The sequence below is a fragment of the Lissotriton helveticus genome, chromosome 2_1, assembly GCF_964261635.1.
Source record: "Lissotriton helveticus chromosome 2_1, aLisHel1.1, whole genome shotgun sequence".
Lineage (NCBI taxonomy): Eukaryota > Metazoa > Chordata > Amphibia > Caudata > Salamandridae > Lissotriton > Lissotriton helveticus.
The window spans coordinates 1,800,851,019-1,800,868,256 of record NC_136059.1 but is presented as its reverse complement, the minus strand read 5'-3'; the positions used below and the strand labels follow the sequence as shown (position 1 = coordinate 1,800,868,256).

The 17,238-nt window shown below is 42.8% G+C and overlaps 1 protein-coding gene across 1 annotated transcript in view; it reads right to left on the bottom strand.

The window, feature by feature from the left end:
- The window catches only part of LOC144818900 (cystine/glutamate transporter-like), an 868,430-nt gene that overhangs the window by 676,841 nt on the left and 174,351 nt on the right, over nt 1-17,238 (bottom strand). The window lies entirely within an intron of this gene.

Sequence of the window (17,238 nt, the reverse complement as noted above, 5' to 3'; positions counted from 1 at the left end):
AGGGGATGATGGACGGAGCGTTTGAACAAATCAAACACTCACCCCCAGTCAACTGATCTGGGTTTAATCCATCACCATTCTTTAGTTCACTCAGCCACCCCAGTTCAGACATGGCTATATGCAAATCAGTCTGACCCTGTGCCTCATGGGAACAGTCCAGCCCGAACTGCCAAGCCATGTCTTCCCTGGACCGGAAACAAGCATCCTGGGACCGGTTTTGGATTCATAATCCTCATCAGCCAGGCTATCTTGAATCCAGTGGCCAAGTGAACAAGGGACTCACGTCTGAGCATACCCTGCCACACTTAGGGCGAACAAAGCGATACAAAAGGGGATGATGGACGGAGCGTTTGAACAAATCAAACACTCACCCCTAGTCAACTGATCTGGGTTTAATCCATCACCATTCTTTAGTTCACTCAGCCACCCCAGTTCAGACATGGCTATATGCAAATCAGTCTGACCCTGTGCCTCATGGGAACAGTCCAGCCCGAACTGCCAAGCCATGTCTTCCCTGGACCAGAAACAAGCATCCTGGGACCGGTTTCAGATTCATAATCCTCATCAGCCAGGCTATCTTGAATCCAGTGGCCAAGTGAACAAGGGACTCACGTCTGAGCATACCCTGCCACACTTAGGGCGAACAAAGCGATACAAAAGGGGATGATGGACGGAGCGTTTGAACAAATCAAACACTCACCCCCAGTCAACTGATCTGGGTTTAATCCATCACCATTCTTTAGTTCACTCAGCCACCCCAGTTCAGACATGGCTATATGCAAATCAGTCTGACCCTGTGCCTCATGGGAACAGTCCAGCCCGAACTGCCAAACCATGTCTTCCCTGGACCGGAAACAAGCATCCTGGGACCGGTTTCGGATTCATAATCCTCATCAGCCAGGCTATCTTGAATACAGTGGCCAAGTGAACAAGGGACTCACGTCTGAGCATACCCTGCCACACTTTGGGCGAACAAAGCGATACAAAAGGGGATGATGGACGGAGCGTTTGAACAAATCAAACACTCACCCCCAGTCAACTGATCTGAGTTTAATCCATCACCATTCTTTAGTTCACTCAGCCACCCCAGTTCAGACATGGCTATATGCAAATCAGTCTGACCCTGTGCCTCATGGAAACAGTCCAGCCCGAACTGCCAAGCCATGTCTTCCCTGGACCGGAAACAAGCATCCTGGGACCGGTTTCGGATTCATAATCCTCATCAGCCAGGCTATCTTGAATCCAGTGGCCAAGTGAACAAGGGACTCACGTCTGAGCATACCCTACCACACTTAGGGCGAACAAAGCGATACAAAAGGGGATGATGGACTGAGCGTTTGAACAAATCAAACACTCACCCCCAGTCAACTGATCTGGGTTTAATCCATCACCATTCTTTAGTTCACTCAGCCACCCCACTATAACGTGGGAATTTCAATGGTTTTATGTCAGTAAAATTTCCAGCTAACTATAACTGGTGTCAAACCTATGGTTTTTTCAGTGAATTTCATAGGTTTTTTAATAGTACATTTCTATAGCTATGAAATATAATATTTTTTATAATGAATCCTATATTGTATATTTATGTAATACTATTTTTCTTATGTATATTTTTCCTTATTTTTTATTTTTTTTTGCCCTGGTGCGCTCCCGCGTACCGGTGAGCACGCCGGAAAGCGCAGTTGCGGCGCATACCGGTAAGCGTCCCGTTAGCGCTATTGCCGTGAACGAAAACATCATCGTGACGTATCGCGTAGCTGCGTGATGCGTCTTATGACGCACGGCGTAAGCGCACCCGGAAGCGCCCGAGCGCATACGATCACACAACGTAAGCGCCCCTGGGCGCGCCCGACGCGCTTACGCTACGCGCCCCGGGGCGCGCCCCGGTGCACGTAGCATAAGCGCGTCGGGTCATGTGACCTGAAAATAACACTTTTCATTGGTTCAGAACAGTTTTGGTTTCCAAATGATGAAAGCCCGGGTCATGTGACCTGAAAATAACACTTTTCATTGGTTCAGAACAGTTTTGTTTTCCAAATGATGAAAGCCCGGGTCATGTGACCTGAAAATAAAACTTTTCATTGGTTCAGAACAGTTTTGTTTTCCAAATGATGAAAGCCCCCACCTTTTTTCCTCATTCTCACTTTGTTCTTTGAGTGAGGAAGACCTGTTTCTATTGATTGAGAAATGGCCACAGTAGCAGCAGCAGCAGGAGCATCTGCACCACCACCACCACCACCACAAGGACCACCACAACACCACAGTGGTGGTGAAGAAGAAGAAGAGGAGGAGGAGGAGCACAGGGAGTTCCTGCCTGAAGATAATCCCCTATATAAACCTAAGGAGCAATTTGTGGGGGAGTTTTTTAAAATCCCAAAGGACCAAAAGAAAGTCAATGCGCCAAAAGTGACATGTCTGATCTGTGGCACTGTACTTTCCAGGGGGAACCGTGCAAAAAAATATTCATTTGGGAACCACACAATGCTTCGCCACATGCAGCGCCGGCATCCAAACAACTTTGCTGCGGCAGGGGTCAGAGAACTGACCAGAAACCCTCCCCAATCTTCTCCCAGCACCTCCAAAAGCAAACAACCCACTCTATCGGGTCCAGAGACAAGGGAGATGGTCCAAAACATCCAACGCCAGTTTGCAGATTACAAAATAGTTTGTATGCTTTGCTGGAGTACAATTTCCTATGGGGAGCAAAGCATCAAACTCATCAACCGTGCTGGAGACAACCACATCTGCAGAAAGAAACCTTAATTTTTTCCTGATTTTTTTTGCTCCAGTTTAGCCATTTACAATTCCCAGTTTTTTGTTTGTCCCCATAAAAATTACAAAAAAAATATAAAATTGTTCATAAAATCCAAAAAAAGTAAAATATGTTCAAAAAACAATTAAAATAATATAAAACAACAAAAAGAATACAAAAAACAGTTCTTTTTAGAACTACCTCCAATTTATAAAAAAAATGCTACATTTTTTTAAAACTCTGTCATTCTTTATTCTCCATGGTACGCTCCCCATTGCGCGTACCGGGCGCTCCCCCCACATAAATCGAAAAAAAAAAGATTTTTTTTTGCCCCGTGGGGCCCTTTTATGGCCCCCACATCAAACCTAGGGGATCAGGGGGGGGTCTACCCTGCCCCCTTTTGGTCATTTCCCCCTTTGTTTTTGCCACCTCTTGTGTCTCGATCCTACCGAGACACAAGATGGTGGCTGCTCCGGACTGTTTGGAATGTTGACAGACACCAGAGAGCCAATCAGCTTTCCGCTCTTATAGATATATATATTTTTTTTAACCTAAATTACTCAAAATCCACTGGAGCACATATCTTGAGACATAGCAAAGGCACATCGGGCTACCAGTCCCTACAATTTTGCCAAGTTTGGTGGAAATCCATTCAGCCATTCGGACTAAAAGTGAGTCCAACCGCCCTATGGAAATTAACATGTGGAAAACACGTTTTGGGACCCCCCTTTTATCTCTGTCCCCGCTTGACGAATCCCCCCCAAACTATCAGGGAAGGAGCGGAGCTGGCCATTTTCTTGGAGAAATTCAGCCAATTCTGTCCCTCAACGCCAAAGTTATTCCCAATAGAATGTTGCGGATTTCCTATGGAGACTAGGTCCTAACTATAACTACCTACTGGTGACCGCCAGTAGGATATATATATATATATATATATATATATATATATATATATATATATATATATATATATATATATATATATATATATATATATATATATACTAGATCAAAATTTGCATGTTAAGCACACTGCTCCAATTTACAATTTTTGTATCGTGAGCCCCGGTTAGTTAAAATGACAAATGTCCTCCTTTACTACCTGCTATTTTGCATCAAACGCTGTTTGTACTTTGGTTTCCCTTCCTGTTGTATTTAATTTTGAACTGCATTGTAATGCGCACTGCATTGATAGTTAAAGTTGCGACACAAATTTGGCATAACTGGAGGCAGCCATTGCATAATTACACTTTTACAAGTTTTGATGTGTGGCTGGAATTATAACATAGCTGGGAGTCATCGTGCTAAATCTGTATTCTGGTCTCACAGTACAGCGACACTTTGTAATATTCAACACGTTCATAGACCTTTAGGGGACTTTGAAAAGTTATATTGCTACAAAAGCAAAATAACACTTTCAAAAGTTCAAAGTAACATCGTGCTAGAAGCTAGGTGCAATATATATCCAATTTTAGGTCTGGCCTTTGAAACAACTTTAGTTGTCTCCCAGGATTATTATATTCCTAAATCATTAATACATAATATACAAACACAAAGTGGGGCGTATGTTCAGTAGGCTCTGTCCATTGACCAGTTAGATTGTCAATCAAAGTTTGGTTTTACCTAGCCCAGCATTCAGCATGGGTAACCAGACAGCTCAATTTACCCATTCGCTCCTCACCGTGAGAAACTGCACAAAGACCATGCACAATGTCTACAATAGCTAAACACAGTTCCTTTCCTTTCAGTGATGAAGCTGATTTAAATTGTGATTAATATTTATTTTTTAATGAAACATTAAGCATCAGCTATTTTTCGCTTACTGCCCAGTTAAATGAAGACGTTTGTCTGCTTTTTTAAAATGATGGTATAAAGTGTTTAAGTGACATTGTAATGTTGCAGCTTCCTGCTATTTGAATGCTTGGTTAGGCTGTTATCTATTCCTGTCTCCATCACAAAATTGATGTTAGACAATGCTAGAAAAGCTGAAAGGTTTGTCGTTTAAGTTTATTGAATGTTTTATAAATGTAAATGTTTTTGCAAATACATGACGGTCATGTTTAGGTGGTGAATATTTTCATTTTCCCTTATTTTTTGTGACTAAGGGGTATATTATCAAGGACCGGTGTTAAAATTATCGCCGTTTTATCGGCAGGAAACTGCTGATAAAACGGCGATAATGGGCTTGATAAAACGCCCTTGTTAATTCCCATAGAAGCCCATGTTAACACAAGAACATGCGCTTCTATGGGAATTAACAAGAGCGTATTATCAAGCCCATCATCGCCGTTTTATCGGCAGGAAACTGCCGATAAAACCGCGATAATTTTAACACTGGTCTTTGATAATAGGCCCCTAAGTGCTTTCTTATAAGTAGATACGTGCTAAGTCTTTGAGCAATGTGGACACTACATTGTCAATCAGTGTTGTGGAGGATACAATGAAAACCCAATTTAACATACTTGCTGGAGGTAAGCTTGGGTCGACCATGAACACATTGTGGAGCTGGTGGAATATGCACTGCTTTGTCTGTAGGGAGTCTTAAAGGCTTCACAAAGTCAAATGAGGAGCATGTGATGTAGATGTTCATACTCTTGCATAAAAAAAACCCATCTGCAATGCAATAGGTCTCGCATTTACGCAAGTGTGAGCTATTGGCATTATAAATAACAATACCTATTATTTATGTTTTGGTTTTTAACGCATAAGTAAAAGGCATTGTCATTTACAATGCCAATAGCTTAAACTCTTGCAAAAGTGAGACCTATTGGATTCCAAAGGCTTGTTTAAAAGTGTTTGTGTGGGGTGTTGAAACAGAAGGTAGCAGAAGGAACACAGACAGGGAGGGTCTGGGGAAGTAAAAATGATGGAGCAGTGGGGAAAGGGGCACGAAGGGCATAGGGAAGCAAATGATAGACAGAGCATTGTGGCGGGCAGGGAGAGAAAAGCAAATGAGCGAGAGCAACGTTAAGCTGGGGGTTAAAGCACACCTTTTATAGGTAATCTGAAACGAGAAGCAAAGCACAGCGAGCTGCTACTTTGGAACTGGAGAACTGCTCAGTAAAGCATTCCAATCCTTCTGGTCAGGTTCGCGCTTGCGTTTACGAGAGAGAGTGTCCAAAGAGACATTTGCAGCCAAAGAGTTTGTTTCTTTTTTGGATCCATTTCAAAGAGGAACAAATTGAGAAAAGAGGGTAAGAGCTCCTTGTTGAAGTCATGGTTTTTAGCAAGTGAGGGGAGGAGCAAACCTAAAACATTTTCATATTTAACATAGATGTACGCACAGAAAATAAACACGCCAGATCTAGCGGAATTTAGATCACACACCTTTGACCACCCATCGCCGAGTTGCCCCCTTCTGTCTCCCATGGCCCTTGAAGAGCTCCATTTGCTATGAGTTATACAAGCTGGTGGTCACAACTGTGCATGAGAGAACCTCCTGCAGTAAGAGAAACTCATTAACAGTCCAACGATGGAGTATTATTCTATGGATAATCAATCTCACGATGCCCCATTAATGAGTAACAATAGGCGCTCTCATAAATGGGCTAGCCTATTGGGCAATGGGGATGCACTTTCTAGCATTTATCTACTTTTTGCAGATACATTTGCAAGACACTCATCTCAACCAGTAGAGGGCAATGACTTTATTGATTTACATACCGAGTTTTTCAGATCCCTTCTACCCTATGTTTCGAAAATGCCCAAAAAAAACCGGGGCTACAAAAAATTAGTTCTGTTGGGACCAAACCTTAGTACAACAAGGAGTGTCGTCTATCCAAGAATGCACTTATAGAGGCAATTAAAAACAAAACACCGGATGTGAATAGGACCCTTAGGAGTGAATATAGGCGGATACAGAAAAATGCTAGAGTTAACTGGGACGAGGACTGTTGGGAGAACCTGTTGTTAGCTGCTAAGGCCAAGGATAACGTGGGTTTTTGGAAAATAGTTGCAAATGAGAAAATTGGAGATAAAACGCCAGATGATGTGTTTAGTGATGAACAAACTTGGGTTAATCATTTTACCCACTTATACGAAGCTCCAGGAAATGAGGAGTCAGTCATTGAAAATCGCCCATGGACTGTACCAAGCACAAACACCATAGTGTTTAGCCTAGAAGAAACTGAGCAAGCTATTAGCTCAGTTAAAAATGGTAAAGCGCCAGGTCTAGACAAAATACCTGGGGACCTGTATAAGCACGAGATTGGAGTTTGGGCACCCTACATTAATCAACTTTTTAATATATTAGTTACAGGTGTAAATTTACCTGATAGCTGGAGGGGGCGCAGAAATTATTTTAATTTTTAAAAAGGGAGATAGAAATTATCCTCCTAACAATCGTCCCATTTGTCTTTTAGACATTTTACAAAATATTTTCGAGGCACCTTTTAACTCGCATGAATTTGTGGATCGATGAGAATGAGATCTTTACTAAATTCCAAGCAGGTTTTAGACGTAATACTAGTAAAATTGACCAGGTTTTCAGATTTTGTTGTATTTGTTGGAAATATGTATTTTTATTAAAGGGACACATTTATGTAGCTTTTGTTGACCTTAGGGCAGCTTTTGATTTAGTTTTGCGGGATCGTTTATGGGATTACCAGCTTGTTTACTCGAGCAGATTAGTAGATTGCATGACAACAAATTTGCAAGAGTACGTTGAGGTCCAAATGGGGAGCTAACCAATCCTGTTCCAATTAGGCGGGGAGTCCGCCAAGGGTGTGTGTTGGCTCCCACTCTCTTTTCTCTATTTGTCAATGACATTCCAGCTTATTTAGAAGAGAGTAAAAATGATTCACCTAAGCTGAATGGAGTGAGGGTTCCCACACTCTTATTTGCGGACAATACTATCCTGATCTCGCAAACTCCCATTGGTCTGCAAAGCCTGTTAAATTCCTTCAAATTGTATTGTGATAAGAAAGGCTTAGAAATAAACACAAAAAAGACCAAATGTATGGCCCTTAACCCCCACAAATCTTTTAAAGGCCATTTCTTTCTTAACAGTCAAAAACTGGAACTTGTGTCACATTTTTCCTACTTGGGTGTTTCGCTAGACTCAAAAATCTCATGGAAAACGCAAATTGAAAAAAGTAAAACCATTTTTAATCAGAGCACCCGACCTATTGTAAAGCGACATGGGGCAAGCTTAAATACATCTATTACACCAGCACTTGAAGTGTTTAAATTTAAGGCCCAGTCTGGTGCCTTATATGGTGCTGAAATATGGGGCATGAATGCGGGGAATCTTTTTAAGAAAAGCGAAAATAACTTCTACAGAAGCATTTTGAGATTGCCCAAACGTACCCCACTTTTACCCCTATTTTTAGATTTGAACATGAAACGCACGGACCACCTTGCAGTACTTCGTCCACTCTTATTTTGGGTTAGACTTTGGAGTACTCTAGAACTTGCAGATTATAGCCTTCTAGAAGTGAAGAACCTTGATGTCTATAATTCTAATCCTTGGTTGAAGCATGTTAAAACTTGGCTCTATCGAATAGGCCTCATACACTTCTGGGAAGATGCAGCATGTTTGATACAAAGTTGTAAGAAACATGTTAAAGCAAGATTCTGGTTTTATATATCTCACAACTCCTTAAATGACCATCCACGTGGCTCCATTACTAGTAGTTTTCTTGCTTTTAAAGTTTCACCACACTTTGAGGAGTTTTTAGATGAGATACAACCTCCACTTGCATAAAGTCTGTACCTAAAACTTAGATATGGAATACTTAAAACGAATGTAGTTTTAGCAAGATGGGAAATGCCTATAGGGCTATCAAATAGTGCAAACTGTACGTGTTGTCAGTTAAACTTAAGAGAGGATGACAAACATATATTGTTTTTTTGCAGGACATATGACTTAGCAAGGAGACGATGGATTAAGCCCTTATGTAATGCCTTAGGTATACGATCGTATGTGGAAGCATATAGGATCATTAAAACGGATACTAGTCGTCCTACTGTATTCTGTGTAAGCAGATTCTTACTGGTTGTAAGTTACTCACGCAAGAAGCGGGGGTTGGAGTTGTAGATGTTTAGTCGGGTGTATTCTGTGTAGAGGTTAGGTTGTTCTGATTGTTTGTGGTATACTGCTGAGTAGTTTAATCGGATCATTCTCTTCGGTACCACACAAAAAGCGTTTTTTTAGATCTGTATTTTAACCTAATTTTATATTTTAAGAGCCTTTTTAACTGATTAATTGTATTGTATCAATGGATGAATTGTATCGTATTTCTGCTTCCCACGGCATATCATGTACTCATTCTTGTATTCACTGTGTAAATTGTATTGTTGTTTTATATGTATCTTTTATGGCCAGAATGTGCTGAAATAAAGATTAAATGAAGGAAACTCATTAAAAATAGTGCTTACAGACTAAAGAAGACGCACCGTGTAACAACCAAAGTAAAAGGGCCATTCCTCATGGGAGGTTACAAATGAATACAGGGCGATACTAAGGAGGGACTAACAACCCTAATAAAGAATCAGAAGCCAGCATTTACGAAGGACAGTGACACAAGCCAATTATGAATATGGGTGGAGAGTGGGCGGAGCTTCCAGTACATACTCGAAAACAGCATGGCTCGCAGAGCAGCACATGCGCTGCCCAGGCTAGACCTAAAATGACAATGCATAAATGAGACACCACTAAGCAACCTGAAACTCTGAACAACTACAAAAGAAGCAATCATGCACGAGAGAAGGAGGCCTCAGATGGGTAAAACACAAAATAACTGTCAGAAAACTCACCAGCCCTCTCAACAAAGCGCCTGCAGGAGACCCCTACTAATCAAGCTTGAAATAATTTAGTGTTACTACTGTTGAGTGTTTAACAAAAACACATTTTAAAAAACCAACGGCCAGCAAATTAATGTGAGCAAAAGGTATTTTGTGGACTAGGTAAGTGTTTCTTAACCTGTGGTTCAGGGACCTCTGGGGGATTTGTGACTGCTTAGAAAATTATTAACGGATTAGGCAGTGTTGCATTACACTGAGTCTGGGAGATGTTCCATGGGTGGAGTGTAGGCTTACCCATGCATCCATCCATGAATATTTGCACATTCTAATATTTACTAAAGTTAGTAATCCTGGAAATACATCAAAAGGCTATACCTTCTCCAGTGAAGCATAACATGGAGAAATATCTTTATTATTCTACTTCTTACTTCCTGTTATGGACGATGATGGATTTTGCATCATGCATCGAGGGGAAATTGCCTTACAAGACTGTTTTTGCGCAGGAAAGCTTCTCTTCCTGCACAAAAAACAATTCCACCCAAAATGCAGGCACCCTAGCAGCATTGTGCAAGGGTGACTGGGTTGGTATGAGGCAGCCACAAGTGCACCAGCGCTAAGATGGAGCTGAAAATGCCATATCTTAGTCGATATGACACTCTTCAGTTCCCTCCTGTTCACGCAGCCCAACAACTTTGCATGCTGCCCTGCATGGCATGAACTTTTGATAAACATGCCCCCAAGTTGGGATCCTCAGATTGGTCGATGGGAGATGTGCAAGTGCATCAAACAGAATATAAAATGGATGATTGCTGGCCTCAATAGAATTTAGAAAAGGTCCAATCTTTCCATTAAAATTAACATGTTGATTTTTGTTATTTGTTTGTTAATTAAATAAAAATGTTGTCATTTGTGTGTTTGTTTGATGAATGCTTGTGTTTCTAATTTTCTCTGTTATTTTTCAGTTCAAATCATCAAAATTGCTTAGGCTGGGGTCCCTAGCTTCCGGTAATAGCTCTTTGGGTGTCCTCAGATTCCAATAACAGTTCAGTGAGGATACACAGATTCAAGTCATTATTAAGTGAGGGTCCAAAGAATTCAAAAGCTTAAGAACTAGTGCAATAGGGAATCCAGAGATGGATCAGCCTATACCATGAAAGTTTAAGAGCTACATGATATAGGACATTTCTGCTGATGTTCACAATTATTAAAGTGAGAAGAGTCAATATGTCAGTGGTATGGGCTTATTCATGATGAGAGGGATGGCACAGGGAATGGGTGGAGTCAGCTATTTGCTCACAGTAATATTATCAAGGCAATTAAAGTAGCTATTACACAAAAACAGGGGCTGCAGCTTCAGCAATAAAATATCCAGTGCAATCTAGTTGCCATTTAATAGGAAGGACACATGCTATCAATTAAATGAGCAGATAGCAAAATGTGTATTGCAGGCAGACAAGTCTCAGGAGAATAATCTCATGCTACTATTCCAACTCTGAGACAACATGCCCCACTCCTATAGTACAGCATGCTCTAGTTATACAGAACCCCTAGACTGCCCACAAAAAAGTCCTCAGTGAAAGTTGTGTAATTTTGTTAGGGGAATTTACAACAAATGTCCAAATAATGTGCAAAATCATGTGTTATTGTGCAAAACGCTAGTATCCAGGTTTTGCACTTTTTTTTATCATGAAATGTGTGTCCTTGCATCTTTTTTTGTGCAAGGATGTACTTCACACACAAAAAGCACAAAACTGCATGATGCAAACAAAATCTGTTCACATTTATTTCGTTCGTGCTCTTCCCGTGCTCCACAATTTGATTTTTTCCTCAATAAAATCTCAAATATGTGAAGTGAGGAATGTGTTCACCTCAGCAATTTAGTGTAAAAATCATATTGCTCAATGCCGGAAATTACATGAGATTATACCAGTCTAAATAAAATTTTGTTCAGCCTAATAAAAAGAAATGCCACAAGGAAAGGATGTCAATGCTTCTAATTCAGGGGTCTTGAATATCTTCTCTAATAAACGATACTTATAATCACTGAAAATTATTCAAGCTACTAATATTATTAGAGGTGTAATTGTGACCACATCAAACAAGATTACAGTAGGTGCACCATATACAAAATTAGCAGCAGTGATAATTCCAGTTCATCAGGCGTGGCTGCAATACTAATGTAAAAAAGACTTTGTCAATGTGGAATAACTCTAGTTTAGTAATACAGAACATCCATAGTTGCAATGCCACTGACATCGAGGTGGCAACGCTAGAAATAAGTCTCCCCGGTGTCACATGATTTATCACTCAAAAATATATTTTAGAAATTCAACCACTTAGTGCCATTTGCGAATCAACACAAAACGTTTTTTTAAAGTGCTCTTTTCTGCCCATTTTCTTCCTGGAAAGTGTCATGATGAACCGTCAAATGGGGCCTGAGAAAAAGTACGGGTCCCAAAATGCAAAAATCCCTATACAATTTCCATAGGGATTTTTGAAAAGGACTACAGTCCAAACTCTGAACGAAATTACAGGAAATTTAGCAGGAAGCTAGATCTTAGTCCAGAAAGCGTTGATTTAGTGTAAATCCGTTCAGGAGTGTTTGAGAAATTATGGTACAAACATTTTTGTATACATTGACTGTTTGGTTCAAGGAATTCTTGCGAGAGACCAGCAAGCTTAACTGGAAAACTAGGGCATTCTGATTGGCCTAGCGGGTATTTTGTCTCTTGGGTCATCTTCCTCTCACAGGAGAGAGGGTCCAGCAGAAGCAAATATTCTGATTGGCTGGCTGCAACATGAAAGAAAATGCTTCGGTGGCCATTATAGAACATCAGTCCCCCTGCCCTATAAATGAGTAGGAAAATATATAAAGGAGAAGGGTAGGGGTTCCCCTTCACCCCTAGTCCTGGTGGAGGGGGGATTCCCATAGGGACCAGCCTTGGAACCAAAAGCTTACAAAATCGTGGATCTTGGTGCAAACCAGAGGAACTCCAGCAAGATGGCTGTATAATAAAATGGCAGCTGTCATAAAAAAAAACCTCCTCCAGGGCCTCTGGGTCAACTAAAATATATAAATATATTTTGTGGATGAGGACATGCGCGAGGCCCCCCATCATGAGCTGATCATGGTCCCAAGGACCACATCCCCGGACCCAACATCTGTATGAAAGGGTATTGGTGGCCCTCCTGCCCGAGCCGGTCACAACACCAGGGACCTCATTGCCAAGGGCCTGCAATAAATATTGAAGGGGCAGGGGATGATTCACCCTCCCTTAGCCTCTTAAGGTACCAGGAACCCCATCCAGGCTCAAATGTGGTGTCCGATTGAGCTCACTCCCGGAACACCTTTTCCCTGCCCGCAAGAACTTCACTAACAAATACAAAGCTTAAAGTAACTCTATAGTTACGTGAAAATTTCAATAACAACGTAACAGTGTAAACTCAAAAAATACTAAAATGCACTATTTATTGCTATATCTGGTAACTATAATGTGTGCTCTAAAACAACTTTACCTCGCCCCTTCGCCATGCACCGCTTATTACGCCACATATTACATTACTCATGACAAGTTCTATGACATCATTTATAATATCACTTCAACATTTGCAATGAAATCATTGTTGAGAAAACTGTGCAGACGGGGCATGAGTTACACTTATCTTAGGGCAGGAGTTACAATTATTTGAGAAAACTATCACTGGTGAATTTAAATGGTTTCAGAGATGTGTTTTAACTGACATTTACACCTAACTATAATGTCCCTTTAACCTTTGGATTTTTCAGTGAATATATATATAGACTTAAACCTAGCAAAAAGCTTCTAATTAATTTATTAGGCTGGCCTGCCCACAGAGGAGTTATTTTTAAGTAGCAGCTGGGGAGCTAACAATTGCTCACAAACTACTAGTTAGAATCTAAATGTACTGGTACCATGCAAAACTAGCAGAGGCAGGCAGTGTTTCCTGAAGACCACCTGCACTGACCATGGTTCTCGGAACCAGCTGCACCTCCTTGATCATACCACAAGTATACTACCTCCCCGGCCAGACTGGGAAACCAAAAGAAGCCCTGGCAAAAATGCTGAAACCAGTATCGCTTTCTTCCTCTCTTTGCACTTTCTCTTTCCACCTGTCTTGCTTCTCCCTCTCGGTTCACTCTGCTCTGTCACCAAACCTCTCTCCCCTCTTTCTCTCTCCATGCCCCCTGTGTCAGCTCCAATTAAACTGTTGAGTTGGGGAAAGCAACAGAGGTACAAGCCGCTACCTTGATATTCAAAACCGGCCTTCAATGGCTCCGTCCCATCGTGGAAAGGCTTATGGAAAAACGAGGCCAGTCCGACCCTGCTCCCTGAGGTTCCACAGGCAGCACTATACAATCGCTAGCGACTGCAGATGACACAGAGACTTCACAGGTAAACCTAAGATTTCACAGATAGCCCCCCAATAACGCCACTTCTGCCCGCATCAATCACCAGAATAAAATACACCTAAATGCCATAAGAATACAGGTGTTAGGTGATAAGAGCCCTACTTCACCTAAGGTATTTATTGATGCATAGAAAATGCAGATTAGTATGAAAACTTTGGGGCATATTAGCAAGAAATACCTTTAGCGGCAAAAAGTGCTGCTAAAGCGGCGATATGGCCCTTGCTAATATGCTCCTTTATCTTTGAGGCCAAATGAAGTCAAACTCCGAGTAATCTCTACCTCCTTTGTCGACTGCAGGTGTTTTTGTGGCCAGGCAAAGCATGATTTTATGGCAGACTGAGGATCAAATATTATTAAATCACATCCCTATCAATCAGTACCTAGCACAGAGATAGCCTTTGAAGTCGACTAGTCTGCACCCCACAGCTTTTGCGAAATCATGATATGGGATTAACATGTGGATTTCAGATTCACAAGGAACAAAATGGCCAACCTGCCTGAGCACGATGGGGCATAAAATGAGTACAGGTACATGTCAGTAGGAAGATATTTTGGACATATGTCTGGAAGGCTAAGGAATCAAGCCGAAGGGTCCCTTCAACTGTGCACCGAGGATAGGCTGCAGAGGGGTGGGTAAAATCTGCTTTTTACGGGCTCGGCGACGTCACCACGAAGTGGGGAGGAGCTGCGAGCCGAATTGTAGCGAGTTTCTGGCTCATGCTGGAAAAATTCTTCTTTGCTCGTGCATTTCCAGTGATTTATTTTATAAGCGGAATGGTAATTGGTCCTCGCGGTGCTGTTTTTTTAGTTGTCTTCATGTGATAGGGCATAAGTAATGTTCGTCCGCCATTTTTGGCATTTTCTGTGCGGTTTCGCGCACGGCAGACCATTAATTTTAATTAGGAGCTGTCAGAGTGCCCTTCTAATGCAATCCAGATGGTGGGAGCGCGTTCACCATCCTGCATTGCATGTATAGGGCGCTCGTTCGTCTGCAGCCTTTTTGTGGCTGAAAAAGAGGCAGATTTGATAAAGATCCTAGTGACAGTTACAAATATAGTAGTGGGAGACACAGCAGAATCCTGCATACTAGGACTGACCGGTAAGCACAAGAAGCAAATAGTACAATCCAGATTTTTTTATTTAGCTCCGATACTGGCAACAAGTTCAATCACGATGCGGTGGAAATCTGCGCTACCCTCTGCAATGCTCACCTAGCATGGTGACGTGGTTAGATGCCAATACAAAGCAATCAACATGTTTAGAACTGCACACACATCTTAATGCACATCCACCATATCCCGCGAGAGAAATCAGATACATCTGAAATTTGAGTTATGTAAGTAGGCTACAGAAATATAGAACAATCAATAAAGACCCTGGAGGCTCTGCAAGCGTGCATCGTTTGCCGTTCTGTAAATGTAATATTAAGAACAGTAAATGCCAAGGAATTACAGTAAAAAATATTAATAACATCGATGTTTGCATTAGCAATACCAGCAGTGAGCAGCCCTGCAGATTACATCAGCACAGATCAGGCTTCAGTGCCAGGCAGCGGCTGCTTGCAGACCCAAGAAGGATGAAGACACAGAGCAGCCCAGCAGATTAGATCAGCACAGATCAGGCTTCAGTGCCAGGCAGCGGCTCCTTGCAGACCCAAGAAGGATGAAGATACAGAGCAGCCCTGCACATTAGATCAGCACAGATCAGCAGTGCGGCATGTGCGTGTCTTCCGTGCTGTTGTGAAGGGAACTAGGCTTCAGTGGTAGGCAGCGGCTGCTTGCAGACCCAAGAAGGATGAAGACACAGAGCAGCCCTGCAGATTAGATCAGCACAGATCAGTCTTAAGTGGTAGGCATTGGCTGCTTGCAGACCCAAGAAGGATGAAGGCACAGAGCAGCAATGCAGAATAGATCAGCACAGATCAGGCTTCAGTGGTAGGCAGCGGCTGCTTGCAGACCCAAGAAGGATGAAGACACAGAGCAGCCCTGCAGATTAGATCAGCACAGATCAGGCTTCAGTGCCAGGCAGCGGCTGCTTGCAGACCCAAGAAGAATGAAGACACAGAGCAGCCCTGCGGATTAGATCAGCACAGATCAGGCTTCAGTGCCAGGCAGCGGCTGCTTGCAGACCCAAGGAGGATGCAGATACAGAGCAGCCCTGCAGATTAGATCAGCACAGACCAGGCTTCAGTGCCAGGCAGCAGCTGCATGCAGACCCAAGAAGGATGAAGACACAGAGCAGCCCTGCAGATTAGATCAGCACAGATCAGGCTTCAGTGCAAGGCAGCGGCTGCTTGCAGACCCAAGAAGGATGAAGACACAGAGCAGCCCTGCAGATTAGATCAGCACAGATCAGGCTTCAGTGCCAGGCAGCGTCTGCTTGCAGACCCAAGAAGGATGAAGACACAGAGCAGCCCTGCATATTAGATCAGCACAGATCAGTCTTCAGTGCCAGGCAGCGGCTGCTTGCAGACCCAAGAAGGATGAAGATACAGAGCAGCCCTGCACATTAGATCATCACAGATCGGCAGTGCGGCATGTGCGTGTCTGCCGTGCTGTTGTGAAGGGAACTAGGCTTCAGTGGTAGGCAGCGGCTGCTTGCAGACCCAAGAAGGATGAAGACACAGAGCAGCCCTGCAGATTAGATCAGCACATATCAGGCTTCAGTGGTAGGCATTGGCTGCTTGCAGACCCAAGAAGGATGAAGACACAGAGCAGCCATGCAGATTAGATCACCACATATCAGGCTTCAGTGGTAGGTATTGGCTGCTTGCAGACCCAAGAAGGATGAAGACACAGAGCAGCCCTGCATATTTGATCAGCACAGATCGGCAGTGCGGCATTGGTGTCTGCCGTGCTGTTGTGAAGGGAACTAGGCTTCAGTGCCAGGCAGCGGCTGCTTGCAGACCCAAGAAGGATGAAGACACAGAGCAGCCCTGCAGATTAGATCAGCACAGATCAGGCTTCAGTGCCAGGCAGCGTCTGCTTGCAGACCCAAGAAGGATGAAGACACAGAGCAGCCCTGCATATTAGATCAGCACAGATCAGGCTTCAGTGCCAGGCAGCGGCTGCTTGCAGACCCAAGAAGGATGAAGACACAGAGCAGCCCTGCACATTAGATCAGCACAGATCGGCAGTGCGGCATGTGCATGTCTGCCGTGCTGTTGTGAAGGGAACTAGGCTTCAGTGGTAGGCAGCGGCTGCTTGCAGACCCAAGAAGGATGAAGACACAGAGCAGCCCTGCAGATTAGATCAGCACAGATCAGGCTTCAGTGGTAGGCATTGGCTGCTTGCAGACCCAAGAAGGATGA